We start from the raw sequence: 17,332 nt of genomic DNA, 5'->3' as shown, positions 1-17,332 counted from the left end.
CAGATGTCAGCTAATAGTACTTAATAATGAAAACTCCAAAATGGCAGCTTTCAGAAATGGCCACAAAAAACTGTAGCTGGCAAATTGTATTAAACAGGATATAAGTTCAGAGTTACAGACATCTTAGTGTGGTTCCTTCCTCATATTCATGGAAGCATCCTGTAAGAGCAGATATTTTGGAAGGGCTTCGAAGGGAATCTAATTCAACTTCTATTGGTTGTGACCCAGTTTTGCATCTTCAAAGATGAAAAAACTGTACAGACATGTACAGGACATGACAAACTGCTGGTAGCAATGAAGTACTGCCTATGATGAAATCTGAAATCCACCTGCAACCTTTATTTACATGGCGCAGATAATTTGGGTCTCCCAAATAATTTGGATTGTATCTAGAACAGTTTTACTAAGGACTCCGGGGGGGGGGGGGGGGGGACACAGGACGGGACACGATCCACCTGCACTGTTGTTGCAACTGGGAGTAGGCTTCACTTCTTTCTCTGAGAAAAATTGTAAGTTGCTCCTTAGTTACTGGATAAGACTTCCCAATTTGTGAGAGACTGGTGCAAAGTTCAGTTAGTTACATGGAGGAAATCTGTGTTCCATTATAGTTTATTGATATACTGCTTTGGGGGCCAAATAGAAGGTACAATAGAAGTACAATAAACCATAACCATATAAATTAGTAAAATCACAAAATATACCGTTACTCCATTCACACTAGTAGCATAACATGAACTGCCTATTGCAGAATTGAATATTCCAAGAGATATTTTTTCCCAGTGTAATAAAAAAGATGAAGGTTGTCTTTAAAATCAGAAGTCAATGATAGGTAACCATCCCTTAAACATGTTAAGACTATTACTTTGTAAAAATTTACTTGTTCTGGGCCCTTTCTCTGAAGGCAGACAGTTCTGCAGTGGGCACACACATAAAAAATGTCATTTTATGCAAAGGAATGATACAAATACCCACCCTGATAGCAGCTTATCAGAAAAAGCCATAACCAACTCAGAAAGTAAAGTGAATGAAGACAGTCACCTCTCAGGGTAAGTGGGTGGAAACCTTATGCTACATGATACCAACAAACAAACTTGTCATGGCACACTAGTGCACTCTACCACTTAGTACTGGAATTACTGGTTTAAGTTTTTTAAATATCTCTACGTCTAGCAACCTGGCACTGCAGTTGTCCTCCCTGCCTCAAGCAAGGCTCAGACAGATGCTAAGCTACCAGCACTCAGCTTTTGAGAGCTGAGTGGCACTTGATAGATGGAAGGTTCTATTTTTTACACCAGCCACTGCCACTCTATTCCATGCTCAGTCTTGGCAGGAACATTAGCTTCTTCTGGTGATCTGGCTGGGCCCCCAGTTCTAGTTTATCCTTGGCCTCAAGCTGAAAGAGAAGGTAGGGAAACAGACTCATTTAACTGTTTAAACCAGGGGTAGTCAACCTTTTTATACATACCACCCATTAATGCATCTTTCTTGATGGTAAAATTTCCTTACAGCCCACCAGTGCTTGATGGGAGGATTCAGCTTGTACTGTAGAACCCCCTACCGCCCACCTAGAATCCTGAAACGCCCACTATTGGGCTGTAGAGAATAGGTTGACAACCCCTGGTTTAAACTATCTTTTAGGAAAGAGCTTACTGAAGCTGTGGTCAGTACTGTGACAATAAGAACTGTGGTTCAGAAGCTAAGCCTCTGCAGATGACAGTCTAACTCTAGTGATAACATAACAATTGGACACCTAATGGATGTCTCTACTGTTTAAATTTTTCACTGCAGAGGTTTGCAGTAGCTTCCAAAACAAAGCTCTTATCGTCACATTACTGGTTGTATTTAATTAAAGTAAGTTCTCATATTATAGTAAGTCAGCTGAAGGGGTGAGGCCTTCCAAGCTACTCCAGATAATACATTTAGCAGCCTTCAACAACAAACAACAAGAACAACAACAAAGAATCCATTTTGGATCACATTTGTACAGGACTTGCATTTAATTGAACACGGTCAGAGTGCTCTGGACAATACAAATAGCTGTGACAGAGCTGAACAATCCAACAGCTTTGTGGTTTTGCCAAAGACAACTCAGCATTCTAGGTGCATAGCAACAGACAAAGTCTAATGGCTGTTGCCCTGGTTCAAAGTTCAAGAAGCAACCTCAGAGGATTTTTCTTTTAAACACAAAAAATGAAAGCACATACTGATGCTCATTAGCTCTTCACTCACCGACTGTACCACAAAGTAGTGTTTAGGAGACCTCCAAAGTTAAGAAAAAGACTAAAATGTTTCAGATACCGGTAGCTTGTTAAATAATGACAGTGGCAGTAACAAAAATTCTCCCATAGTGATCAATGGAAGTTTAGAAATTAAATAATTTTGAGCTTCTATTCAACCATTTCGGATCCAGGAGCAAAATTAAAACCTTTATTCAAGAGTCATGCTCCCAGTGGAATTCAGCTTACTGGAGTGTCTATCACTTTTGATGCATAGGAATGAGACAAAGTTTTTTGTTTTAAAAGTGATGGCAATTTATGTGCATCTGCTGCTGCTTGTCTGGGGGATGGTGTAGTATTTCTTTACTTGTAAGTAGTAAAGATATGGAGCTCATACTTCACTTTTAATTATCAGCTTATGTTGAACCTCCCACCGCCCCTTTCCTGGGGGACTGTCAACGACAGAAAAGTTGGGGGAAGCCCAAACAGTAAGGTAAAATGGTATGAATTGAGGAGAAATCTGTGTAGTGGCTGCTGGCACAGTACCCTTCCTCCACTGTCCATGCTTCACTGTCAGGGCAAACACTATCCCTCATTTCCAATAGAAAGTCACAAAAGTCCAGGAAGATCCTGAACAGCTGTGTCCTCACACCCTTTATGATGCAGCCTGGCTTTTATCGGTGCTGAAATCTGGTGAGAAAGGAAGCTGCAGTGTTACCCCACCACAGTCCCTTCTAAGAAACCATTACTAGTCCAGTTTGCTACTAATAATGCATCAGGATGCCAGTACTAAAAATCAGCCATTAGGCAAGATGGGCAATTGTTATTTCTATATTCTTAACTGCATTGTGTTTTATGATTAAGCACATTGATTGTTATTTAAGGCCTGAAACGATGCTAACACCACCTGCCATAACACTTAACATCATAAGCCTCTGGCTCACTGACTGCAGCAAAGACCATTTACAGAAACCCCAATGACACAACTGGACCACATACTTGCTTCTTAAGTAATTATTACGCAACTTCAGTAAAATCCATGATGCAGGAACCAACTATGTATTGTGACACTTTGGATTGTACAGTTAAATTACTGAAAGCGATTTCATCACAACACAGGGACAAACCCTTACTAACAAGGATCTCTGGAAAACAAGATCTGAACGAGCTTGAATTAAATAAATAAAGTTTTCAAAAAAGATTTCCCTTGTAATCAGCTCCAAGGTAAGAAGAGGGAAATTTAATCCAAGAAACTTGCTATAACCAGCTACAGTGGTATACCTTGGGTTCCGTAACAACAGATACTTCAGGTTACAGACTCCGCTAACCCAGAAATAGTACCTCAGGTTAAGAACTTTGCTTCAGGATGCGAACAGAAATCGTGCTCTGGTGGCGCGGCGGCAGCGGGAGGCCCCATTAGCTAAAGTGATACCTCAGGTTAAGAATGGACCTCCAGAACGAATTAAGTTCTTAACCCAAGGTATCACTGTATTCCCATTCCCCCCCCCAATACACTAGCCAAAGGCAGGAGTGAAGCAAGAATGCCAAATCGATTCTTATGTTTGCTTAAACCAAATCCAATTTGATTGCAGTTCCTTATGAAAAAGGCCTTCTTAATGTCTTCCTCCTCTAATAAAATAGTATTTATTTCAGGAAGACAAGCTGCAGATTCAACAACAAGCATTACTACCCAATGTAAAGCCATTTCCTAAGGGCTTCATCTTTGCTCAACACTTCTAAGGCAGCAAATAACAGAACTAGCATTCTGGCACCGATTCAAAGGTTCAGGTCAACCATTGTTTAGCTTTGCTCTATTCTGCTCCCTCAATAAGGGATAAATTGAAATATCCAACCAAGAACGGCTGCCCATTTAAGCATAAAATCTCAATGCTTCAACACTAATAATCAAGCTGTTTTGGAAAGCATTAGCTTGGTGACTCATCAGTTTTGCTGAACTGTCATTAGCAGCAAGTTTCTGCTGAGGAACTACATGGGAAGGTGGTATAACCTGAAATGAGGTATTAACAAAGGATTTTAAAATGCAGCTTTGATCAGGCGAAAGGATTCCAACATGTTGAAAACTCTAAAGCCTGCTCTTTGAAAAGTTTTCATTCATACTTTCTCTTGCAGGATTCCTGCACCACTATGTGAAACTGCCTACCTTAATAAAGAGTACAGAGAACACTGCTTAATCACACCCAATATTTAAACCACATTTTCAATTTTAACACAAGATGAAACATTCATACTAAGTTTGCTCTAAAAATACACCCAATTGGAGAAGTGCATCACTTTTCAGCTGAAAAAGTTTGACTAGAATACGGGAAGAAACATGACAAGATTCCAGATGTCAAGCTGAATAGGTTCACTGGCAGAATGCAACTTTATTTATCATGAATTATATAAATTTATAAATAATGTTCAACTTTATTACACTTTATTTCACAATAAAGTTTTTCAATTATATAATCATAAATTTTAAACTTGATGTCTTGGTTCTAAAATGACTAAGCTGCAGAAGGAGAAAGTACTTGCACTCATGCTGGGGTTAACAATAATTTCTCTTCTTCTAATCCATCATCCAAAACTGATTCCAGAGGATCAGGAGATCCTTCAGAGTGCTTTTAGCTGCACAGGAGGCTGAAACCAAAAGGGAAATGGAAACACCTCTGCAAACAAGTAAATGTGCAACAGAAAGGTCTCCCTAGCAGATGCTTTTGCCCAAGTGACTTGAGTTCACCACTAGTGTAGTAACTACAAAATGTAATTTCTATATTGAAATATATACCAAAAGCAAACTTTCATTCTCAAAACACATAGACGCACGCACACACTTCCTGGCCTACAACAATTAATCTGAGAGGTACCTCTGCAAGTCATCTTTCAGGAATAATCTTACTGATTTTATTATAAGACACCTGAAATTATTAGAGCTCCACTGTGTCATAACCAAACATTTTCAAGACTAATTGCACATTAGCCCAATTGTCTATCACACTATTATTTTTTACTTCTTCGGGTGATGTCATCTAAAAGCTGGTCTCATTTTACTCCATTTATTCAAGATAGTGTTTCTTTCGGTTTGGATACAGCAGTTAAAGAAACTAAGGTTTTAAGCTGTAATCCTGAGCACATTAATGAAACACAGATCAAAAGAGACCAAGAAGCAAGGAATGCAACTGAACTACAGAGCTTGACTAGCTGTATGTTAAGGGTTTGATATGTTTGTTACAAGAAGTATCCTATGTATCCTATGACACAAAGGATCAATTTCTATATCTTCAGACTGAGCTTTACCAGACTCTACACATAATTTTGTAACAGTCTCCAACTCATTTACCCTACTTACAGTTACAAAGTTCAGTAATTTGATGCTGTATGGATAGCTTTGATTTTAAAACAAACAAACAAAAAAGCCACTTAATTTTATTTCCAAAACAAATTGGAACATTCTCAGCTCCTGGGACTAAAGTTACCATAACCTTGTAAATCAGAATATAGTAACTACAGAAGCCTGCCTTTCCTACACCATCACATTGCTTCCTATAACACATCTCACAAAAGCTATGAATTTCAAAGGTATGTCACAGATGTGACAAAAATAATAATAATTGTATTTTGAACTTAAATGACTTTGCCTGACAATTCTGAATATATATTTCAGTATAGCATTGTCAACGGGATGGAAGTATTTACCAGCCCATTTCTATCTGGAACAGGCACCTGCAAATTGCCTGTTTCAGTACCATCCAAGACTACAAAACAACCGAACAGCTCTTCACAGAAGGGATCCCCAAGTATCTATATGCAATCATATATTTGAACAAATTGTTATATTGTTTTTAGAATGTGTAAAAACAATTCCATTGCTTTCAGAGTTTGCTGAAATGCTTTGCTTATAGAACTTGTGCTTTATTTTGTTTTTAACTTATACACCACTTATGCTATAGCCTAGATTTTTTAAATAAAACAAAAACAGAGCACAACAAAACTTTTAAAAATCAATGTAACTTAGACCTCAAGGCTTCAATTCTAACATATTTATAAGGAAGTAATTTCTACTGAATATAGCAGAACTAATTTCCAAGTCAACACGCACAGAACTGCACTGTAAAACAGGAAAAAGCCCAGCAACGCTGGGGTTACAAGTCTAAAAAGCAGAAAAGAAACCCCAAAACAAAATGAATATTTGGATATCCTTTTGGCACAACTTTAAAGAGGCAAAAAGAGCATATAGAAAACATTGCATAGGCGCCTTTTCATCCATGATTCCTCTTCACATGTTTTAACTGTTAATGTTAGAAAAACCTCAAGCTGGCAACCATTTATCACAAAACTATGTTAGTGATTTGTAAGTTAACAAAACCCACGTCTCTTCTGCACTAGTTTACTTCCTTTAAGATAAAACAGAGTTTGCCGTAAACTCAGGCAGAACTTCTTCTATGCTACCTGGAATCAACTCAGGAACATGTGAAGTGAAGTAATGGCTGCTCTCTGAGTACTAGGAAACTGAATCCCACAACCCCTCAAACAGTAGCAAAAAAGGGGGGAGGGGGTTGCAGATCCCCCAGATGAACTCCGGAAGAAAGAAGTTTCCAGGGTGGCTTTTACTTTCTTGGCAGCTGCTATAAGTGCAAATGACTAATTAAAGTTCACTTCCATCTTCCCCTTTGAATCAGCCTCAGGGCAAGGAAAAAGGTATGTAAGAGGCAAGAGCTCTTTTCAGTGATAATGATCACAAACACAGACAACCAACCAACAGAAGTAACCTTTAAAATTTGCCCAAAATGGGGCTCAACAGTTTACAAAATTTTAGTCAGCAATGAGCTAAGCATCTCTTAAGAACATTTTTCTAATGTTGACATAGTAGACTAGTGCTGGAGAATATGTTGCAAGTCAGAGGCTGTGAGTCACCACCACCATGGGGTGGCAATGGCAGCCATGCAACTTGTTAATGAGAATGCTAATCTAAGTTCAACCACATAGTGAGGCCAATGTATAGTGTTTGTTCCAGGCAATGTCAAGCAGCTGTATGAGTTTCACAAACTTCGTTATATCTGAGAAACAGGAATTTAGGCCCTTTTTTAAGCATAAAAGCGTTTTGTTCCCTTTGACTGCATATGTAAAAGACTGGGCATAACAGGAAACATGGCAAGACAACTTCTGCATTTCCCTTCTAGCATCGCCACACCAGTTTCTGAATTACATTTCTGCTCATTCAGAAAAATTCTAACAATTCCATGTATGTTTAATGAGAGTCAAGGCTGCTTCCCCTTTTATAAGAATTTAGTGTAAAATGAGAAAGACTTAAGAAATTTTTGGTGCCTTGTAGAATCATACTACTTCACCATACAGGAATTTCACAGTGTGGTTATATTTATCATTTTATTCTATTCATGGAATTTATGTAGGCCACCTAGTAACACTGTTATAGTAAAATATAATATTATAAAACTGCTCCAGCGAAAAAGAGCCCTGATCAGGTCTTAGGGAGCTGTGGGTATCAAACATGTGAAAGGTCGCTAGGCAGCAAGAAATGTGCTGGCCATACCCCTCAATGAAAATTCAGCTCAGGATGAATGGGGAAAACCTCTATGTGCCTAGTGCAGGCATCCCCAAACTCGGCCCTCCAGATGTTTTGGGACTACAACTCCCATCATCCTTAGCTAACAGGACCAGTGGTCAGGGATGATGGGAACTGTAGTGGAAAAAAATCTGGAGGGCCGAGTTTGGGGATACCTGGCCTAGTATTTGCAACCTAGGGATAAGAACCCCGAGAAGAGGGGTTTTTTACAGGGCAAGATCCACAGCTGAGCAATACCTTCATTGGGACCAACCAAAATGTCAGTTCTCTACATTTCTTCATCAGGCAAGATGGAGTGGTATGTAGAAGCACCCTCGTCAGACTAACGCCAATCATTTGCTCACTGCATACGCATGGTTGGTGCATAGGCCTCTTCACACATTTGGAACAGCATTTGATATTTGCAAGGTGCCATGCACATTTTGCACCTGGCTATTAGCCACTTGCAACCCAGTGAAGATGCCTGGGTGCCAGGATGGTGACTGAGCTCTCCACCATCTGGAAGTGCATGCCAGGGGATCCTTGGATCCTGACTGTTTTCACACACTAATACCCCATCCTGTAGAATTCTATCCATCATATTTTATTTGTACAATCAGAATGGATTTCAGGAACCAAAAAGTCTTACTGAAAAACTATCTGGCCCCAAAACGGCAACCAGATGTTGGTGACTGTAACCCTGGTTTAAGGAGCCATTTGGCGCCTAGCTTATATATCTGAGTTTCTAACACTGATTTGGAATACAATGCCCAAACAGAGCTAAAGGAGTTCCAGATAAAGCCAGTTTTACAAGCATGGATAAAAACACACAGCAAGTAAACAGCGTGTTACAATATACAACTTTTAAGGATCCTCAAAACTAGTATTCCTCTGGTACCATAAAGGCAGTGCCAGGCAAGCCTAATCGGGGAGGGCATTCTACAACTGGGGTGCCATCACCAAGGAGCCCCAATGACTCACCGCTAGACATCCTGCTCACTTATTTGGCAGGGGCACCAAAAGAAGGTCTGTGAAGAAGATATTAACATTCAGGTCAGTACATGTGGAAGGCAGCAATCTTTCAGGTGCCCTCTTTAATTTGGCCTCATAATGGACTGGAGCAAGTACACTTGATAAAGCACTGGTACAAATATGATCGAAATCTCTCAGCTGCAGCTTGCAGTCATACTTTGGACGAGTTACCGTAGGTTGCAGGCTATTTTCAAAGGCAGTCCTAATTACAAAACACAGCAAGGCTTAACAAGAAGTTACTGGGCATAGGTAATTGTGGCCAGAACACTTCCAGTCAGGTAAGGGTCACAGCAGATATATCAGACAAAGATGATAAAAAGGCACTCTGAGGAATAGCCGGACTTCAAAGGTAGAACTGGTCTTTTAATTTGATATAATTAGCTTTTGAGCCTTACTGTGTTTTGAAATAAGGGTGTGACTTTAAGCAGCTTGAACTCATGTTAAGGAATAGCATATTGATGAGCAGTGTGTGGCAATACAAACGGGGTAGGCTTTGTTTCCATCAGATGCATTGGTTAAAAAAGAAGCGGCACATCCATCGTCCATGGAACTGAGAATGATTAATTATGACCATTGTAGCAGACATTTGCACCACTGCCATTACTAACACTTCCAATGGTTGCCTGCTCACCTGGGGTTTCCTAAAGCTAAAAACATAAAAAAATGCATTGCTGCTATTAGCATTGCACCTAAAGTTCAAACTATAATGTTCTGCTAGCTCACAGGCAGGGAACCTCCAGGTTTGGGGGAGAATCTTAGTCTGCTAGAAGGTACAATTTCACCCATGAGGTCATTTCCCCAAAACCACCTGCCCACCAGCAGACATCACTGGCGATGTTGGCTTGTAAATGTGAGCAAAGAGTTTAATCTTGCATTGGCTGTGCAATCCTGTTCCAGCAGGATCTGGTCTGTGAAGCCAAAAAGCTTCCCTACCCGTGTACTAGCTGGACTGCGTTTTAAAGTTCCTGTACTAAAATCTGGTTGGAAATTATTTCAAGGAGAGAAATAGAAAACTAGGAAGCATATCATCCTCCAAGCAAGATGCAACAATTTCTTTTGTGGAAACAAATTTTAGCTACATTTGTAGCTACCTTTTTCACTAAAGCACTGAGCAATGACTGAACCTTGTAGCATGCCAGGAGGGTTGGTTAGTTAGGCTAATCAAGCTGCTCTGGGTCAACTGAGGTTGATACCAAGTACCTGAAACTTGGTTATAATACCAAGTACCTGAAACTGAGTTTTCAACATGCAACCACAGTATTTCCAGTTATGCTAAGGCCCTGTCCATTTTACAGATTGCCTGCCTGAGCTCACACACTACTAAATAGCAATATCTTTCTGGCAGCTGCTTAAGAAGCCTTTAGGAAATCTTGAGCTCTTTGTTTTTCATTACCAAGGAAAAGCCTGTCCTTTATATTGTTGCTAAATTTATTGTAGTGCTCATGAAGCACAATGGTGGCAACAACCGTCAGCTTATGAAGCAATGAAAGTTTTGTATCACACGTCAGGTAGTCATTAAGGATGTGGAGTAAATCTAAATCCCTATATCTATTTTCATACCAAGTGAGTCTCAAGAGTACTCTTACATGGAACCTAAAGGCTGCACACTGGCTTGTTGTGTGTGTGGGGGGGGAGAAGTGAGCCCAAAATTTGATGCCCCTCCCCCAGCCCTCACACTGCCTTCCCAAAGCTAGGTAAGGGGTAAGTGAGTGAGTGAGTCACTGTTTTTTGAGAAAGAGGCACAAGGCTCTGGCAGGGTCCTATCTCCTTCCCAAAGCTGGGGAAGTGCTAACTGAGCTTTGGGAAAGAGGACTCTAGGACCCTGTCAGAGCCCTCACACTTCCTTCCTGCACGGATGGGGTGTCAAATGTTGCAGGGGGCCAAGACCACATGCAACCATCGGGCCCTGTTTCAGACCACCCTGCCCTTCAATTTTAATCAATGAGAGAATGAGGAGGACAACTCAATACAATTCAGTACAGCATACTTCACCAGCAAGTAGCTGTTTATGACATGAAGCCGGAACCTCACCATACAGGCAACTGGTGTCAAGCTTTAAACAGCTTTGTTAACAAGGAAATCACTGTTCTTTTCTGTTTAAACATAAGGGAATGGTGTTGTCACTGGAAATCATTCTACAATACTAGAAAAGGCTCATTTTGCTTCTCAGTTTAAAGAGGGAAAATACGAAAAGGAAGCTGGAGACACAATTGCAAGAAAAAGAGTGTTCCAGTTACCTATCCAGATTTATATGCACTACAGAATTTTAACAATGCGTCTTTGAAATACAGTAGTGGTAAGCCTACTATAAAAGGTTATCTAACTTTCAGGCTCTGAAACATAATTTATGTTAGTCAACTAAAATCTGCACCAAATTCTTCTGCTGGCTTATACAGCTTGTTCTCAAAGTTTGAGCTTACTATGTCCAGGTCCATAGCAGATCATTTGGCCATGCAGCACACCAGAGCAGCAAAATCATGCTGTAGCCAATAAATCAGACCAACTTCCTGAAAGTATAGATGTAAACTTAAAATGAACAGGGTCACCACTGGTCTGACTTTTAATCTGCCATGCTCAGATTTGCCTGCCAAGTGACTGTTCATGTTTCATGTACTTGCTCCCAGTGTCACACATACTGACGCAGAATTTTAGCCTATTTTCTCAAATGTTCTAGCTTCCCTGCCACTTAAGGCCAATACAAGCCATACACATCCATTCTGTGCAAGCATGTATTTATAAATAAAACCTGATTGTCAAAGGTCCTCATGCCACTCTTCCCAGCCTGCATTTCCCATTTTGTAACTCTGGATTCCATCTTGGTGTAGCAACAGTTTCAGGAGTCAAGTGATTTAAGCACGATGATCCAACACTTGCAATTACACGGAGTAAATGATCCAACACTTGCAATTACATGGAGTAAAACTATAGCAATCCGAACAGCAGGTGGATTTTTGTTTAACAATGACTTGAAGGTGTACCAAGAAGCCAAAGAAAGGAAACTTTAGACTTCCCCCCACAAACATCACTCCCACCATACTATATAAAAAGGTAAAGGGACCCCTGACCATTAGGTCCAGTCGTGTCCAACTCTGGGGTTGCGGCGCTCATCTCGCATTACTGGCCGAGGGAGCTGGCATACAGCTTCAGGGTCATGTGGCCAGCATGACAAAGCTGCTTCTGGTGAACCAGAGCAGCGCACGGAAACGCCGTTTACCTTCCCACCGGAGCGGTACCTATTTATCTACTTGCACTTTGACGTGTTTTCGAACTGCTAGGTGGGCAGGAGCTGGAACTGAGCAATGGGAGCTCACCCCGTTGCGGGGATTCAAACCGCCAACCTTCTGATCAGCAAGCCCTAGGCTCTGTGGTTTAACCCACAGCACCACCCGCATCCTGCACCATGCTGGCCACATGACCCGGAAGCTGTACGTCGGCTCCCTCAGCCAGTAATGCAAGATGAGTGCCGCAACCCCAGTGTCGGACACGACTGGACCTAATGGTCAGGGGACCCATTACCTTTACCTAATATGTGTATTAAACAGGAAACCTGTAATTCTACAGGTACACCTTCTCCCAACACTTGTGATGTACTCACCTAAGAATTTCTGCCTGGCACCTATAAATGTGTGGAGCTCCATCACAGCATTATGAAGTGAATATCCAGGCAGAAATTCTACAAGTACAGCTTTCCCAAGCACTTGCTACAAATGCATCTGAATAATTTCTACCTGGACATGTATCTCTTCTGACACATGTACACATCAGGCACAATGTCCATCTGAAAGACCAAGATACAACATTAACTGGAATTTGACCAAGTTATATCTAGCCTCACTTAGTATAAACTGGGCATGTAGAATCTAACACAATAAACTGTTTTAATTTTATAAAGGTTAGAATTTATAAAGACAGCCAATACAGTGTGGTAGTTAAGAGTGTTGGTCTGGGATATGGAAGACCAGGATTCAAATCTGCACCCAGCAATGAAGCACACAGTCTCTTAGCTTAACCTACCTGACATGGTTGTTGTAAGGGTAAAATGCAGCAGGAGAACCACCATGAAGGCCAACTAGAAGAAAGGCTTCTTGGAGGAAAGGTAGGAAGAAGCTCTAGTATATACCTCTAGTAAATCTAAAAGAACCTTAAAATGAAAAATAACTATTTTTTGCCACAGAGAGAAAATTGTAGACACCACTATTAAAGATTTGGGTTTAGCCCCTCAGTTATGCTTTTGGTGAAATTTCTTTGAACATCTTTATCTGATTTGGTTACTCTGCATTTTTCACTTAACAAATTAACCCCAAATAGGTGTAATGTAAATTTTAGGTGATGTTTTATATTTCTAAATCTTGTGCTGTCATATTTCTTCCTTTCCTTTTCCAGTCAGTTTCTTATGTTCAATTACAAGTTGCTTGATCAGAGAGTTGTAGGTATAGGTTTCTCAAAAATTAATCAAATTCAACCAACAGTAGCCACCAGGGAGTTCCATGTTCGCTCAGGCAAGTGCAAATATAATGGGCCAAACCCTCAACAGATGTATTATTTAGGCAATATGGTATGGTATCCTATGATTCATTTCAAGCTTCACCGTATCTTGGAGTTGGATGGCTTTCAGTGACAGAGGAGTGGAGCCATGTCTCAGATCTGTTTATTCACTGGACTAGAAACATGGGAGTCTATGCAACTGAGGCTACTGTTCCAGGTTATAAGTACCCACCTGGCAACCAATCATATCCACAAAGGATGATATGAGTTGGAAGGGACCTTGGAGGTCATTTACTCTAACCCTCTCCTAGAGCAGGACAGCCACAAGGGAAGCATTCCTCCTTAATCCTTCTGTTCAGTACATCCCCTACATGTGGGCTGGTTTTTCAATCCTGAAACAAAAATCCTGTATGGTAGGCTACTATTTCTGAAAAGTGCAGAATGAGAAAAAAGGAAGGCACTTTTTTCCTAATTAACTATAAGTTTATGGCAAAGGAAGGAGTCAGGCTTTACTGCTTTGTAACGATATGTGAACTATGTGGGGTTAGGGCAAAGGGTTGTGTCCAAGTTAAGTCATACTCAGAGAAGTCTTATTGAAATTAGCAGACATAATTTAAGACACATTAATTCCAATTACTCAGCTGAACACAACTCAAGAGTAGAGTTCTCCATTATATTGTAGTGTTATTATCATTGTCCCCTTAGAAAACTCTTGTCTTTAAAGTAACTAAGGAAGTACAATGTATATGAAGGATTGGACAATGCTTTATGTAACTAATACAGTATGTACTTCTCTTCCTTAAGTCTTATTGTAATTCTGTCATCAATCATAATCTTATTCTCAGAAGGGGGAAAAACTTAAGAAAAGAGATATAGCACTCACAAATTTTATGAAAAGGTACAGTAAATATGCATACATCAAAAATGATTTTCTATTCTTAAATGGTGTATCTACTTTTACAAAACTAAGGCTCAAAACTTTCTAAGGAAAGTACACCCTGTGAAGTAATATTTCATATCAAACAGTGTTCTGGTGACTCATTTAAAGGGAAATTCCACTCTGCACGTGTTCAAAGGTAATTTTGTTCATGTTTTGAATATTACAGAGCTGAGCCCTGCCACCGAAAAGTATGGCCACAATGCTGTGAATCTGGAGTACACAGTATTATGTTGCTTCTGCCACATTATACTGGCATCACCACAACAGCAATCTTCATCCTGACCATTCTCTCACTTAAATTACCTAAAAGAAATATGCATCAAAATGCTTTATCTGTGGCAGGGGCTTGGACCTGACGATCTTCAGGATCCTGGCCACTAACAACCATCCAGCTTGAAGGTAGTGAAGCCTGAAAGATGACAATAAAACGGTACCATACCATATCTATATTGCCTAATGTATCTTAATGATGTGGCCCTTAACAGTTATACTTTCCCAGCATTTTGGTGTTTGCATGAATACAAACACAAATTAAACCAAAAGGTTGTCAACTGATCTTGTTTTTTTAAGGGGGGTGCAACAAATGACATCTGTCCAAGCTTCAGCACAAGTGTTTACTGCTTAAGTCCAACAGTTTGATAGCTTATCAGCTTTACATTAGACAGGATGATGATAATAATGGTGATAAAACAACAACAACAACAACAACAAGCAGATGCTTTACATTAAACTGAAAGGGTGTTTTTTGCCAAAGATACCCAGAATCCACTAGGTTCCACTGAAAAGTTTGAAGAGAGCACCAGCCATGGAGACACAAGGAAGAGACAAGTAAGAATTGTATTGAAGTGGTTTGCAAATGTCTTCGGAATGATGCCACATGTAGTCTCCCTTCTCTGAACAGACTAAAGGCTTTTAGTACAAATTTGTTTAGTCTTCTGATGAAGTCCAACAAAACCAGACCATATGAGCTAAACTCAAGAACTAAAATATTCAGGCTTCACCCTCTGTATCTCAAGGTTGCCAAAATTCAATCTCGCTGTCCCTGCAGCTTTGGTCCTGAACCAAAACTCTGGCCTTGTGATTGAAGGATCTATGTCATAAACTTTCACAATTGATAGAAAGCAGAGAATTTGTATACTGGCAGTCCAACACAAAGGCTAAATCCAGCCTGAGTGGCACTTAAATCAAAGGGACATATGTAAAGTCATTATTAATTTATCCCAGATTTCATTGAGAACAAAATGAAACCAACTTAGTCTGGATCCACCCCATGATACAAATGTAGCATGTTTACACCAAAACAGGAAATCCTTTACATACCTTAGAAAAAAATCTAGTTTACTCTCTCTGAGCCACATTCAACATATTGTTTACTCTCATGCAGTATTTGCAAGCTAGATTGTGATTGCAACCATGCTACTGTCCAAAAAGCATTTTAACAGAGTACTCTGTTAGTACATGTATACACAAAAGCTGAAGTCACAACTCCTAACACCCTCAAAGGAGTAATCAGTTGACTAGGCATTTGCATAAAGTTTACTTTCAGCAAATGTCTGTAAGTCAGGGAAGAGAAACGAGTAGCCCATCAACATCTGGAGGACCACAACTCCCATCAATCCAAGTCACCATTGCCAATGATCAAGGATGAGAGTTGTGGCAGGCCACAGGTTTCTCCATCACAGTGGTCAATGTTATCAGGCAAAACTGTTATTAAAATGAATAGCATCCAGCAACACAGACCTAAGTTGCCACCTAAAATGGCTAAATTAGAGAAACTAGAGTGAAACCAGAAATGGCGTAACAGGAAACCTATTAGTGGCTATTAAATGGCTCTATTACAGATCTTATATGGTACACAGTATCCTCAGCAGCGAAAGACTGAGCTGGTTGTGCAGTGATGAAAGTTGGCAGGAATGGGGTAGTTATAAAGTATCATCATAACATAAGAGATCCAAAACTCATTTCACTCTTACGTTAGGATAAATAGCACAAAAAGTATGGCACTTGCAAGAAAAAGAAAAGCAGCAGCAGCACACAATCCACTTCATCGCAGTGAGAACACAGAAACGACATATTTCCACAGTCCATCAGGAAGGCTCAGACTCCCACCTTCTTAGTTACTGAACTTCAGACCCAGACGATCTCACACCATGTTTTCAAATGCAGAGAGCTACAGAGAGGCAACCATTTAGACCTAAGAGCCCTAAACCTCTCGCGTTCAAATGAACAGCAGCAAACTCACTGCCTGCTTTAAAGTTCAGCAAAAGTCGCAAAATGATTAAAATCACGGCCCGGTTTTGTCCGAGACGCTGAGAAACCAGTAGAAAGCCACCCTCCTGTCACACTTGAATCATACCCATTGCAAGTATGGAAAGAAGGGCGTGTGTGTTTGAATTCCTAACTTTAGATAAGGGTGTGAGTCAAGGAGGACTATGGAGGTGGGGGTTTGGGGGAAGCTTGAGGAAACGAAGCGAGGGTGAGCTGTGGCTTCCCGCTGGGGGCGGGTCCCCAATGGGGGTGGGGGTGTCCCCCGTTTTCGGCCAGCCTGGGATCAACTTAAAAGGGCGCTCTCTCCTTCCTTCTTTCCCCTCCCCCCCCCAACCAAATACGACGGTGTAGGAGGGAAAAGGAAACGAAACGAAACACGTGAAGATGCCGCCGCCGCCGCCGCCGCCGGGCCCAGCACTTCCCTCCCGGCGACCAGGCCGAAGCCGACGCAGTGCGGAGCTCCCGGCAGGAGCAGGCCACGAAACCGGGGCTAGTTCCCTGCAGCGGCCAGCCCCGCCCCCCACCGCGAGCGGCCTCGGGTGAGAAAATGGCGGCGGCTCGGGGCGGTGACGGGAGGAAGCGGCGGCGGCGGCGGCGGCCCTGCTGCCACTTGACTCCTACTAAACGGCGCCTCAACTCACCTGTCAACCCAACAGCCAGCAAGGCCCCGGCGGGCCGGGAGGGATCGCGATCGGAGGCCGGCCTTAGAGATCCTTCGCTGCCGCCGCTGCTTCTCTCGGCCTCCGTCTTCGTCTCCCGCCGCCGCCTCCTTCTCGTTCCTCCGCCGCCGCCGCTGCCGAATCCCAGGAAGGGGTGAGAGAGAAAGAC

At 41.3% G+C, this 17,332-nt stretch overlaps 1 protein-coding gene across 1 annotated transcript in view; it reads right to left on the bottom strand.

The window, feature by feature from the left end:
- LARP4B (La ribonucleoprotein 4B) overlaps nt 1-17,268 on the bottom strand; it is a 58,904-nt gene extending 41,636 nt beyond the window's left edge. Inside the window, exon 1 of the mRNA XM_033164908.1 lies at nt 17,146-17,268. The gene's annotated coding sequence lies outside the window, so the exon portion shown is untranslated. The remainder of the gene's footprint in view (nt 1-17,145) is intronic.
- Nucleotides 17,269-17,332: the final 64 nt, after the last annotated feature.

Source organism: Lacerta agilis, chromosome 12, assembly GCF_009819535.1.
Source record: "Lacerta agilis isolate rLacAgi1 chromosome 12, rLacAgi1.pri, whole genome shotgun sequence".
Lineage (NCBI taxonomy): Eukaryota > Metazoa > Chordata > Lepidosauria > Squamata > Lacertidae > Lacerta > Lacerta agilis.
The sequence above is the reverse complement of the archived record's forward strand: the minus strand, read 5'-3'. Positions and strand labels throughout refer to the sequence as shown.